General features: G+C 40.3%; 1 protein-coding gene and 1 pseudogene across 3 annotated transcripts in view; one reads left to right on the forward strand and one right to left on the reverse strand.

Annotated features, from left to right (window-relative positions):
- The window catches only part of SPIRE1 (spire type actin nucleation factor 1), a 317606-nt gene that overhangs the window by 228588 nt on the left and 75084 nt on the right, over positions 1–13934 (forward strand). The window lies entirely within an intron of this gene.
- LOC129081658 (tubulin alpha-1A chain-like) lies at positions 2029–3400 on the reverse strand (annotated as a pseudogene).

The raw sequence follows: 13934 nt of genomic DNA on the forward strand, positions 1-13934 counted from the left end.
TACGTCAATTGATCCGTCTAGATTTCCTGACTTTGTGGATTAAACTTCTATGGTAGTAGGCGGGTGTTTTTATTTATTTATTTTTACTTTTCTTTCTGGATCTGCCTCTGATGATGTCAGTTGTTGACCCTGTCTGACCTTGAGCCGTTTGTTTGAGCCTTCCAGGAATCTACTGTCTGTGTCTGTCTCCTGGAATTGTCAATCTGGTCACTCTGTCCTCATCTGTCAGGCTTAGGCACCACAGGGCGGAGCAGTGCCTCTTGATGGTGGGACTATCGTGTCCTTATAGGCTGCTGTCACTCAGGGGAGTAGTCCGCCTGAGCAAGATGGAGAATGTGGACTGGGGAAGGGGTCAGCACCGCGATCCCCCCACCCCGCTACTCCTTAGTTCTCTCCCCAACGCCTGTGCCTCCATTTTCTCCTCAAGAGTCTCTAGGCAACTCTGTGTCCCCTTTAGCTGGGGGTCTACTGTCTCTGCAGGCAGCTTTGTACTCAGCACCAAGGCTAGTATACAACTCCTGTCCGGGCTGGACTGTCCTGAGGGCAGGGCTATTATTTCCTTTCCCGCTGCTGCCTCTTTTGGGGCATGGTCTGCCTGCACAAAATGGAGACTACAGAAAGGCAAAGGAGTCAGCTCTGGGACTCCCCAGTTACTCCTCCAGTTCTTTCCTCAATGCCTCTGTCTCCGGTCTCTCCTCGAGGGTCTCTGGGCAGCTCTGTGACCCCTTTGGCCAGGGATCCACTATTTCTGAGGGCCGCTTTGTGCTTGCATGCTGGCCCGGCCAGATGCCAGCCCGCTTGTGCGCCAGTCCAAGCACTGGTACTGGGCAGTTTAGGGCCATCTATTGTATGTTTTCCCGCTTTTGCTTCTTCGGGGGTGTGGCCTGCCTGTGCAAAATGGAGACCAAGGAAAGGGGAAGGAGTCAACTCCAGGACTTCCCGGTTACTCCTCCAGTTCTTTCCCCAACACCTCTATCTCCAGCCTCTCCTCAAAAGTCTCTAGGCAGCTCTGTGTCCCCTTTGGCCAGGGATCCTCTATTTCTTCCAGCCACTCTGCACTCAGCACCCCAGCCCACATGCACACAAACCATGTGCGGAGTGTGCAGAAGGCAGGTATATTGATTCCCTTATGCCTGAGCGAGATGGTAGCTACAGAGTGGGAGGCAAGTTATCACCGGGTCTCTGCTGGCCACTGTCTCAGTTCTCTTCACAAAGTTTTCCTCACCAATCTTTCCTCAGGCACCAGCCCACTCTTCTGCCACCTCTACCCAGATATCAAGGAAGGCTGCTGCCACTGCAGATTTTTGTGTTGGCCCTTTAAATGTCTCTTTGCATCTCCCACCTCCTGTCTCTGGCAGAGAGCGCTCCTAAGCTTTTTGGGGCTGCATTTTGTCTGTGTGTTTTCCTGGTTTCAGCTGCTGTATTCTGGGGATCCCTGTTTATGATTCAGACCCTGTTCTTCTCAGGGGGATCCAACTGGCTGTTTCAATGTCCCTCTGGTGCTGGTGCCTGTGGGCGCCCAGCCCACCTTCACGGACCTCCACCGCACTTCTCACCCGTTGGGATGTGTGAAAGTTGATTCCACTCTCTGTCCGCCGCTGCAAGGCTCCTCTCCCTCTATTGTTTCGTTGTTTTCCAGGTGATTTCTCCACTATTTAGTCACAATTCCAGTTTGGTCTTGGGAGGAGGTCCGCATGACTCCCATTCACTCCTCTGCCATCTTCTGAATCTAAATTTCATTCATTTTTTAAGATTGTGCAGGAGTGCCCTTTTCCCCTCTTTACAAATACTGTATTATACTATCAGATTTTTTTTCTTTCATTTAAAACAGGGAATACTTTATTCAAACCCATCAGAGAAATGAACTGGTTAGGTCTCTAACAAAGCATCATGTTTTAAAGCATAGGCCAGTAATTGTATACGGGTATACACTGCTACATACAAATTAACTGATCAGACCACAACTTTTCAATGTTTAAAACAGAATAAGCTTCCCTGTAAAAGCAGCACCATTGTGACATTTTAACTTTAGTATTCCTCTCCTTCCTTACCCTCTCCTTCCACGTAATCCATACCAACCTCATCATAATCCTTCTCTAGGGCAGCCATGTCCTCACAGGCCTCAGAAAACTCTTCCTCCCATGCCCTCACCCACGTACCAGTGGACAAAGGCATGCTTGGCATACATCAGGTCAGACTTGTGGTCCAGGTGAGCCCAGGCCTCAGCAATAGCTGTGGTTTTGCTCAGCATGCACACAGCTTGCTGTACTTTGGCCAGGTCTCCCCCAGGCACCACAGTGGGAGGCTCGTAATTAATGCCAACTTTGAAGCCCATGGGGCACCAGTCCACAAACTGGATGGTACATTTGGTCTTGATGGTGACAGTGTTGGCATTGACATCTTTGAGAACCATGTCACCACGGTACAACTGGCAGCAAGCCATGTATTTACCATGGCAGAGATCACATTTCACCATCTGGTTTGCTGGGTCAAAGTACGCGTTGGTGATCTCTGCTACAGAAAGCTGTTCATGGTAGGCTTTCTCAGCAGAGATGACAATGGCATATGTGTCCAGAGGGAAGTGGATGCGGGGATAGGGCACCAGGTTGGTCTGGAATTCAGTCAGATCGACATTCAGGGCTCCATCAAACCTGAGGGAAGCAGTGATGGAGGACACAATTTAACCTATCAATCTATTCAGGTTAGTGTAGGTGGGACGCTCAATATCGAGGTTTCTATATCGATATATATGACATATATGACAGATGTCATATATGGCCTCATTGTCAACCATGAAGGCACAATCAGAGTGCTCCAGGGTGGTATAGATGATAAGGATGGAGTTGTAGGGCTCCACTACAGCTGTGGAAACCTGGGGTCCTGGGTAAATGGAGAACTCCAGCTTGGACTTCTTGCCATAATCGACAGAGAGGCACTCCACCAGCAGGGAGGTAAACCCAGAACCAGTTGCCCCACCAAAGCTGTGGAAAACCAAGAAGCCCTGAAGACCTGTGCACTGGTCAGCCAGTTTCCAAATTCAGTCCAAGACAAGGTCAGTGATCTCCTTGCCAATGGTTTAGTGTCCATGGGCCTAGTTATTGGCAGCATCTTCCTTGCCTGTGATCAACTGCTCAGTGTAGAAGAGCTGGTGGTAGGTACCAGTGCAAACTTCATCAATGACTGTGGGTTCCAGGTCTGCAAACACTGCCTTGGGCACGTGCTTGCCAGCACCTGTCTCACTGAAGAAGGTGTTGAAGGAGTCATATCTCCTCCCAGTGGTCTTGTCACTTGACATCTGGCCATCAAGCTGGATGCCATGTTCCAGGTAGTAGAGCTCCCAGCGGGCATTGCTGATCTAGACACCAGCCTGGCCAACATGGATGGAGATGCACTCATGCATGGTTGCTGCTTTACGACTGCCTCAGAATAACCTCAGATTTTTAATTGAATTTATTGGGGTGACATTGGTTAAAAAAAAACATACAGGTTTCAAGTGTACAACTCAACAAAACATCTGCATACTGCATCATGCACCCACCGCCCAAAGTAAAGTCTCTTTCTGCCCTCATTTATTCCCCCTTGACATTCTTCTACCTCTCCCTATGCCAGTTTCCCTCTGGCCATCACCATACTGTTGTCTGTGTCTATGTGTTTTATTTATATATTTTTATATATTTTTTTTTTTGCTTAATCCCTTCACTTTTTTTTCACCCAGCCTCACTAACCCCTCTCCTCTCAGACAGCTGTCTGTTCTGTGTATTTATGCTTTTATTTCTACTTTGTTTCTTAAATTATTTTGGTCATTAGTTTCCAGATATAAGTGAGATCATATGGTATTTGTCTTTCTCTGACCAATTTATTTCACTTAGCAGAATAATCTCCAGGTCCATCCACGCTGTCGCAAAATATAAGATATTCTTCATTTTTATAGCCAAGTAGTATTCCATTGTGTAAATATACCATAGTTTTTATATCCATACATCTACCGAAGAGTACTTGGAATGTTTCTAAATATTGGCTATTAATGCTGCAGTGATATGGGGATGCATGTATTTTTTCAAGTTAGTGTTTCAGGTTTCTTTGGATTTATTTCCAAAAGTGGAACCATTGCATCAAAGGGCAGTTCCACTTTGAATTTTTTAAGGAAACTCCATACTGTTTTCCACAGTGGTTACACCAGTCTGCATTCCCACCAACAGTGAGAAAAGGGTTCCCTTTTCTCCTCACCAACCCTTGTTTGATGATTTATTGATAATAGCTATTCTGACAGGTGTGAAGTGGTATCTTATCATGATTTTAATTTCTGTTTCTCTGATGATTAGGGACATTGAGCATTTTTCCATATGTCTTTTGGCCATCTGTATGTCCTGTTTGGAGAAGTGTCTATTCAGATCCTTTGCCCATTTTTTAAATTAGATTGTCTGTTTTCTTGGTGTTGAGTTATATAAGTTCTTTATAAATTTTGATGTTAAGCCCTTATCAGATGTATCATTGGTGAATATGTTCTCCTGTTCATTGTGTTGCCCTTTTATTTTGTTGATGGTTTCCTTTGCTGTAAAAAATCCTTTTAGTTTGATATAGACCCATTTGTTTGTTCCTTTGTTTCCCTTGTTTGGGGAGATATATTTGCAAAAACATAGCTACAAGAAATGTCTGAGATTTTAGTGCCTATGTTTTCTTCTAGGAATTTTGTCATCTCGTGACTTACCTTGAAGTCTTTAATCCATTTTGACTTTATTCTTGTGCATGGTGTAAGTTGGTGGTCTAGTTTCATATTTTTGCATGTATCTTTCCTATTTTCCTAACACCATTTATTGAAGAGAGCATCTTCACCCCATTGTATGTTCTTGCCTCCTTTGTCAAATATTAAGTGACCATAAGGCGTGGGTTTATTTCTGGTCTCTCTGTTCTGTTTCACTGATCTGTATGCCTGTTTTTATGCCAGTACCATGCTGTTTTGATTACTATGGCCTTGTAGTATATTTTGATACCTCCAACTTTGTACTTCTTTCTTAAAGTGTCTGAGACTATTCAGGGTCTTTGTGGTTCCATATAAATTTTTTGTATTTTTTTTCTAGATCTGTAAGATATGCCGTTGGTATTTTAATGTGAATTGCATTGAATCTATAGATTACTTCGGGTAGTATGGATATTTTAATGAACATAGTATATACTTAAACTTTTTGTATCTTCCTCAATTTCCTTCTTCAGTAGCCTATAATTTTTGGAATGCAGGTGATTTACCTCAGTGGTTAAATTTATTTCTATATATTTTTGTTGTTGTTGCAATAGTAAATGGGATTATTTTCTTAATTCTCTTTCTGATAGTTTATTATTGGTGTACAAAAATGCCACTGAATTCTGAATATTAATTTTGGGTCCTGCTACTTTATTGTATTCATTTATCAATTCTAGTAGTTTTCTGTAGAGTTTTATATATCCAGTATCATATCATCTGAGAATAATAACAGTTTTCTTTCTTTCTACTTTGGATGCCTTTTATTTCGCCTTTTCTGATTGTTGTGGCCAGAACTTCCAGTACTATGTTGAATAAGAGTGGTGAAAGTGGACAGCTCCTGATCTTAGGGGAAATGCTTTTAGTTTTTGCCTATTGAGAATGATGTTGGCTGTGGGTTTGTCATATATACCCTTCATTATATTGAGGTATAATTTCTCTATTTCCAGTTTGCTGAGAGTTCTTTATTTTAAATGGGTGCCAGATTTTATCAAATGCTTTTTCTGTATCTATTGATATAATCACGTGATATCTATCCTTCAGTAGTATATGTGATGTATCATGTATACTGATTTGTGAATATTGTACCAAATTTGCATCCCTGGAATAAATCCCACTTGATTATTGTATATGATCTTTTTAAGGTTTTACTGGATCTGGTTTGCCGATATTTTGTTGAGAGTTTTAGCATTTATGTTCATCAGGGATATTGGCCTATATATATATATATAATTATTTTTTTTTGTAGTGTCTTTATCTGGCTTTAGAATTAGGTTAATCCTGGCTTTGTAAAAAGAGCTTGGAAGTCTTCCAGCCTCTTGAATTTTCATCAGGGATATTAGCCTATAATTTTTTTTTTGTAGTGTCTTTATTTGGCTTTAGAATTAGAATAATCCTGGCTTTGTAAAAAGAGCTTGGAAGTCTTCACTCTTCTTGAATTTTTGGATTAGTTTGAGAAGGATAGAGGTTAGATCTTTTAATGTTTGGTAAAATTGACCTGTGAAACCATCCAGTCCAGACTTTCGTTTGCTGGGTGTTTTTAAATTATTGTTTCAATGTCATAAGTTGTAACTGGCTTATTCACAATTTCAGCTCTTCCTAGGGTGCTGTTTTGGAAGATTATATGTTCATAGAAATTTATTCTTTCACCCAGGGTGTCCAACTTTGGGCATATAAGTTCATGATATTTTCTTAAAATCCTTTGTATTTCTGTGGTGTCCATTGTTACTTTTCTTTTATTTATATTTATTTATTTAGGCCTCTCTCTCTCCCCTCCCTCCCCCTTTTCTCCCTCCCTCCTTCTGTCTCTTTCTATGAGTCTGCTTAGAGGTTTGTCCATCTTGTTTATCTTTTCAAAGAACCAGCTCTTGGTTTCATTGTGTTTTTTGTATTTTTTTTAAGTCTCTATGTCATTTATTTCTGCTCTAATCTTTATTATTTCCTTCCTTTTACTTATTCTGGCCTTTGATTTTTTTTTTTTTTTTTTTTTGTATATTTAGGTATAGGTTTAGAGTTCTTATTTGATATTTTTCTTACTTCTTGAGGCAGGTTTGTAATGTTATGAATTTCCCTCTCAGGACTGCTTTTACCGTGTCCCATAGATTTTGGGTTGTTGTGTGTTCATTTTCATTTGTCTCCAGGTACCTTATGGTTTCTTCCTTGATCTCATTGTTAACTCATTCATTGTTTAATAACATGTTATGTAGCCTCCATGTTACTGATTCTTTTTGTGTTTTTTATTGTAATTAATTTCTAGTTTCATACCATTGTGGTCAGAGACAGTGCTTGATATGAATTCTGTCTATTTAAATTTACTGAGACCTGTTTTATGTCCTAACATATGGTCTGTCTGAGAATGTTTCATGTGCACTTGAAAAGACTATATATTCTGCTGGTTTGGGATGACATGCTCTGAAGATATCAGTTAAATCCATCTGATCTAGAGTGTCGTTTAAGGCCGCTATTTTCTTGTTCATTTTCTGTCTGGAAGATCTGTCCACTGGTGTCAGTGTGGTGTTAATGTTGCCAACTTTGGCTGTATTGCTGTTGACCTTTCCCTTAATCCACCAAAATTTTCTTTTTATATTTAGGTGGTGCTGTGCTAGATGTATATATGTTCACAAAGGTTATATCTTTTTGCTGAATTGATCCCTTTAATAGTATGTAATGTTCCTCTTTGTCTCTTGTTATGGTCCTTGTTTTGAAGTTTATTTTGTCTGATATAAATATTGTTTCCTCAGCTTTTTTTTTTTCATTTCCTCTTGCATGGAATATTTTTCTATCCTTTCACATTTAGTTTGTGTGAATTTTTTGTTCTCAGTCGGGTCTCTTGTAGACACCATATATATGCGTCATGTTTTCTTATCCATTCAGCCACCCTATGTCTTTTGATGGGAGCATTTAATCTGTTTATATTTAAGGTTATTATTGATAGATACTTATTTATGTTCCTCTTTATTTCTTTCCTCCTTTCTTCTTAAAAAAAAAAAAAGGCCCTTAACATTTCTTGCCGTACTGGTTTGGTGGTAATGAACTCCTTTAACTATTTTTGGTCTGGGAAGCTCTTTATTTTGCCTTTAGTTTTAAATGATAGCCCTGCTAGATAGAGTAGTCTTGATTGTAGGTCCTTTTCATCACTTTGAATATTTCATGACAGTCCCTTCTGGCATAAAGTGTTTCTGTTGAGAAGTGTGTTCACAGTCTCATGGGATCTCCATGTAGGTAACTAATTGTCTTTCTCTTGCTGCTTTTACAATTCTCTCTTTGTGTTTAACCTTTGGCATTTTAATTGTGATGTGTCTTTGTGTCAGCTTTTTTGGATTCATCTTGATAGGGACTGTTTGTGCTTCCTAAACTTGTGTGACTTTTTTCTTCATCAGGTTAAGGAAGTTTTCAGCCATTATTTTGTCAAAAAGTTTCTCAATCCCTTGCTCACTCTCTTCTCCTTCTGGTACCCTTATGATGTGAACGTTGTTATGCTTAATGTTGTCCCAGAGGTCCCTTGCTCTGCTTGGGTGCTTACTGTTATGTTGTCCTCTAAATCATTGATTCTGTCTTCTATTTCATCTAAACTGCTGTTGATTCCTTTTAGTGTATTCTTCATTTTAGATACTTTATTCTTCATTTCTGACTGGCTCTTTTATATGGTTATGTCCTTTTTAATGCTTTTTGATGTTCTTATCTCTGTGTTTAATTTCTTGCTGTGATCATCCATTCTTTTTCTAAAGTCCATGAGCATCCTTATTATGCTACCTCTCATTTGTTTCCATTTCATTTAATTCTTTTTCTGGGGATTTCTCTTGTTCTTTTATTTGGGCCATAGCCATATTTCTTTGTCTCCCCATTTTTTCTACCTTTTGTTTTTGGCTCTGTATATTAGGCAGATCTTCTATGACTCCCAAGCTTGCTTTGAGGACTTTCTGATGTTGATGTCTTGTGGATCTTAGTGGTGCAGTGTTCTAGATCACCTGATCTGGGTGCTCCAGAAATGTTTCTTGTGTGCCCCCTACTGTTGTCATTGAGTCTTGAATGCTGTTGATCTGTTCTAGGGTGGAGTAAACCTTTAGGCTGGCTGACTAAACCTAAAGGTTTAGGCTGGATAGACCTCACTCCCTGATTATAAGTAAGTTGTTGTTCAGGGGCTGGCCCCCAAGGTGGAGATTTCTGGCATTGTCTAGTACCTGCCAGGGTCCTTTGGCTTTGCTGTTTGTGTAGTTAGTTGGGTCAAGCTCTGGTAAGGGTTGAAGCCCACCACCTGTTGCTTTGGTTCTGGGCCCACCTGGGTGGGGTTCCGGTACATGTTGGTATCAGATATTGTGTGTAACTGGCCCTGGCTACCTCTCCGGAGCTACCACACTCACTGACTGTGACTCTGTCTACTGGACCTGAGTATGCATGGGAGGGACCACGCTGTGTACAAGGGTTGGCTTCCTGCAGCTTTGATCTAGGGGCAGATCAATAAAAGGTCCAAGGCTCTCTGAGGCTGGTGTCCACCTGTCAGCTTCTTTACCATTCCCTGAGGTTGTCTGTACTTCCCCCAGAGCCTTTTGAAGAAAGAATATAGAGTTCACCAAAGCTGGCTCTGCCCCACTGCCCCTTCCACATAGCATAAGCTCAGTAGGGAGGGGCAACCAAGTTGGGACATTGGGGCTAGTAGGCCCCCTACTTGGGGGTAGTGTGGTCGAGCATTCACTGGGAGAATATGGCCCTACAGCAGGGCTGTATAACTCAGTCTCTGCTAGAGTGTCCCAAGTTCAGCTTCCCCAGTAGGAATGTACCACCACTTTAGGTTATAATTAGTGCAGCCAGCTCTCCTCACTGCAGGAGCAAGCTCAGCAGGGTGGGCCCATCAGGACTTGGGGCAACAGGTCAAGACAATCTTCCATGTTGGTGGCACAGGTCATACCTATGGGAAGGGATTGAGCAGCTTGCCTCCTCTCTGCTCCACTGCTGCACTGTCAGGACAGGAGTGTCTAAGAGAGACATGCTCCAAAGGTTTCAACTCTTAGTAGGCCCTTTCTTCCCCCTAGAAACTAACCTTAGCAAGGTGGGGCCTTGGCAATGGCAGGACTTGGGAAGATAGAATAAAACAGTCTTCTGATGGGGGTGGTGCTGGCCAAGCCTCCTTGTTTGATACAACCAACAGACCTTTCAGCTGGATTCAAGCTTGGCAGGATGGTGTCACCAGTACTTGGAGGACTGGGTGTACCCCAAGGCTCATGCTGTAACAGTAGAAGTGTCTGACTGGGAAGATGGTGCCTGAGGGTGGTGTGGGATATTGATTCAGGACTGGGACCTCCCTCAGTAGCTGACCCTTAAGATCTCTGTTCAGTGCCACACCACACAGATTTTCTCTTTATGACTTCTGTATGCCTTGAGTCGCCTTTCTTCTACCAGAGCCCCGGGTGAGTGCCAAAGAGCAAGCACCTATGTGTTGGCCCTTTAGAAAAGCAACCAGGAGTCTAACAGACTCCCTCCTCTTCCCAATGGACAGAGTCCCTGCTGATTTTCACTGCCACGTGCTTTGTGGGCTTCATTTCCCAGCTCCAGGTTGGGGGTCCCTGCATAGGGTTGAGATCCCATGCCCCTCAGGGGGGACTTTTGCAACTGAGATATCCCCCTGGCTTCTCAGCCACCCACATGGGTGCAGAGCCCAGCCCTCTCTGCATCTCTGCCCTTCTTACCAGTCTCTGTAGTTTCTTATATAAATCCTTGGATATTATACTCCTGTTCATCTGATCCTCAATTGGTCATTCAAGTTGATTGCTCTATACATTAGCTGTAAATCCTATTTGGTGCTAGGAGGAGTGAGTGTAGCTTTTACCTACTCTGCAGCCATCTTGAAAATCCCTTATACTAGCAAATTTTTATCTACCAATTCTACATGTGATCTCATTTAATTTTGCATTTCTTTATGAATAAGATAGAACATCTTTTTTAATGTGTTTTAGGCAATATGTGTGACGCTTAAGAGCATTTACTTTGGAAATTAGGTAACTATGTTTAAATCTTAGTTCTGCCATTAACTCAATGACACTTCGGTCATGTTACTTAACTTCTCTGTGCCTTAGACCTCTCATTTTTGGAATGTAGTAATAGTACCTACACTATAAGGTTCTTGTGTTCTTCAAATGAGATATTTTTTCAAGTTCCAAGATAAAAATTCATAACAAGTGTTTGGAACATAGTAAGCATTATGCAGTTTTTCCTAGTTGCAGTAGTTTTATATCTTCTATGTGCATTTTTCTTTTTCATTTTTTTTCTTCTTTTTTTTGTTTTTAGACTTCCTGATTTGTAACTGCTCTGTGTATATAGGGCAGTTTGCATCAATGTTAGAGATACTTGTTTTTTCTTTTAATTAAAAGAAACCTTTTTGAAATTTGATTATCAGGCAAACCTTATACCTGATAAGAGATTAATATCCAAAATATATAATAAACTCATAGAACTCAGTAGCAAACAAACAAAAACAATTTAAAAATGGACAAACGACCTCAAGACGTACAAATAGCCAATAAGCATAAGTAAAAGACACTCAACATCACTAGTCATCAGGGATCTGCAAATCAGAACCACAGTGAACCATCAGCTCACACTTGTTAGGATATCTACAAAAAGATGAGAGAAAACAAGTGTTGCTAAGGTGTGAAAAAAAAGGAACCCTTGTACACTGTTGGTGGCATGTAAATTAGTATAGCTACAATGGAAAACAGTATGGAGGCTCCTAAAAAAAGAAATTAAAAAATAGAAATATTATATGATCCAGCAATTCCACTTCAAGGTGTACCTTTGGCCCTTCGATGACATGGATTTGAATTATGCTGGTTCACTTACATGTGAGTTTTTTTACGTGCGACAACATAGGTATATCAGGAGCACATTATGCTAGGTAAAATAAGCCAGACTCAGAAAAACAAATACTGTATGACATCACCGTGAGGTGGAGAAATGGGGAGATATTGGTCAAAGAATACAAACTTGCAGTTATAAGATGAGTAAGTTCTGGGGATCTAATGAATAGCATGGTGACTATAGTTAATAACACTGTATAAAGTACTTGAAATTTCTTGGGAATGTACCTTAAATATATACAATTTTTGTTTGTTAGTTTTATCAGAATAAAGCTAGGTGGAAATTTTGTTTAGGTGCCTAGTATTAATCACTAGACTATACATTGGCTTTGTACATTTTTGGTTGTGGACTTATGTCATCATTAGTGGATCTGCTTAAGACAAAAATAGAAAAAATATATGTTGCTTTTTCAAGGATCAAGTTATTTAAACCTTTTGTTCAGAGAGGGCTCTGAGAGTTTCAAAATAATAGGTGGTTTTCTAAATGTTTTGTGATTATCAGTGATGCATCTGCTCATCACTTCAGCTTGGTATGTTTACATATAAATAATATGTTTTCAATTTGGGGGCTGTGGGTAGGAAGTGAAGAAAAATGGATACGTGTTTCTGCTTCGTAGTAGCCATTGTTATTTTCCATTTTCTGTCTGTAGCTAATCCTGTACAGTTCACTTGAGTAAATATATATGGAGCCTCTGTGCAGGGGACTGGGCATCTGGAGGTTCTAGTGTTAATCCATGTCATTTGGGGAAGTTTTTAAGTTTTAGACTAACAGGCTAAGATTTTTATTAGTTTATTTGGGGGGGGGTGGGGGTGTGTGTGTGTGTGTGTGTGTGTGTGTGTGTGTGTGTGTGTGTGTTTATGATAAATGAGAATGGAAACTCAGCTACTCACATTTAATCATTTAAATCATTCAAAAACTGAGTATTTTTTTAAATGCTGTCATTAATATAATGCTGCTTCCTAATTGTTTTAATAGCAAATATTTTTGTAAAGTACAAATGCAAAGGATTTTTACACATGGTATATCCGTACATGAAGTAGTTTGTTGAGATGTTTTAAATTTAATCCTCTGGTTTAAACTACGTTACTATACTATAGTAATCCACGTTTTTCTGTATATTTGTGGTGCTGATAGTGGAAATTGAATGGCTTGGCCATATAGATATTATTCAGAATATTGAGTTATAGATATGTAAAGCATTTCAGTTGACTTTTCTAAAATGTCTGAGTAAAACGCATTAATTATAACAAATAACTCACCTTTAAGAACAAAGATGTAGAAACTTAACATCTCTTATTTCAAAGTTATTTGTTTAAGGTATGTGTCTCAAAAGTAAGATCAAGTTCTACAACTGATCTGATTTACTTCTGGGTCTACTGTTTGTAATCTTTTTTTTTAAGATTTTATTTATTTATTTTTAGAGAGAGGGGAAGGGAGGAAGAGAGGGAAAGAAACATCAATATGTGGTTGCCTCTTGCATACCCCTCTACTGGGGACCTGGCCAACAACCCAGACATGTGCCCTGACTAGGAATCAAACCAGTGACCCTTGTTTGTATTCTTGTAGAAATCATTTATCATTGCAGCTCAGAGAGTTTGTTTCAGGTTGTGTTCTGTATTTGTATGAAGAAAGTATGTAACTTCACCAATCCAGCAGTAGAATGGTATTTGCACAGTTTTTTTCCTCCTACTAGTCACAACTTGCACTGACTCACATCCATATTGTCATGCTATCACCCTCATGAGCATTGGTGCACATTTTGTAATTGGGATCCAAGATACAGTTTCTGACTAATGAGGAAACTGAAGTTAATGCTCTTGTTTGGGGACTGGAACTTAGAACCATGGCCTTATTTAGTCCATTCTCTCAAGCTATCTGTTTTGATGGAAAGAACATTAAAGTAAAAGCATATGAAAAATAGCTAGAAAGATATATACTGTCCTGTTCAGGAGTAGAATAGAAAGTAATGGAAAAGTCTGATTAAATTGTTTCATACAGTAAGATTTTTAAAAAATATCTTATGTAACATAAAATCCACAGGTACGGGTGGTGCCACATAGGCCTACAGCTCTGCTGCTGGTTGCATGCCCTCCTTAAACCAAGTCCTAGCAGTCACAGGCTTGACTGGGCTCAAGCAGCTTTTATACATGAATCTTGCCAGAGGGCCATCCTGTCCTCATTTGAGGCCAGAAGGAGGAACACAGGGAAAAAGAGGGCAGTAGATGTCCAGGTTGATTAAACACCCTGAAATCAAAAAGGGTAACCTCATTTGGGGAGGGGATGGAGCCTGGGAGCAGCAGCTCAGGTTTTTTCATTTTTTTTATTTTATTTCCTAGTTGACACAAAA

This window comes from Pteronotus mesoamericanus, unplaced genomic scaffold, assembly GCF_021234165.1.
Source record: "Pteronotus mesoamericanus isolate MK-2021 breed Mesoamerican mustached bat unplaced genomic scaffold, CSHL_Meso_final scaffold_118, whole genome shotgun sequence".
In the NCBI taxonomy this organism is placed as follows: Eukaryota; Metazoa; Chordata; class Mammalia; order Chiroptera; family Mormoopidae; genus Pteronotus; species Pteronotus mesoamericanus.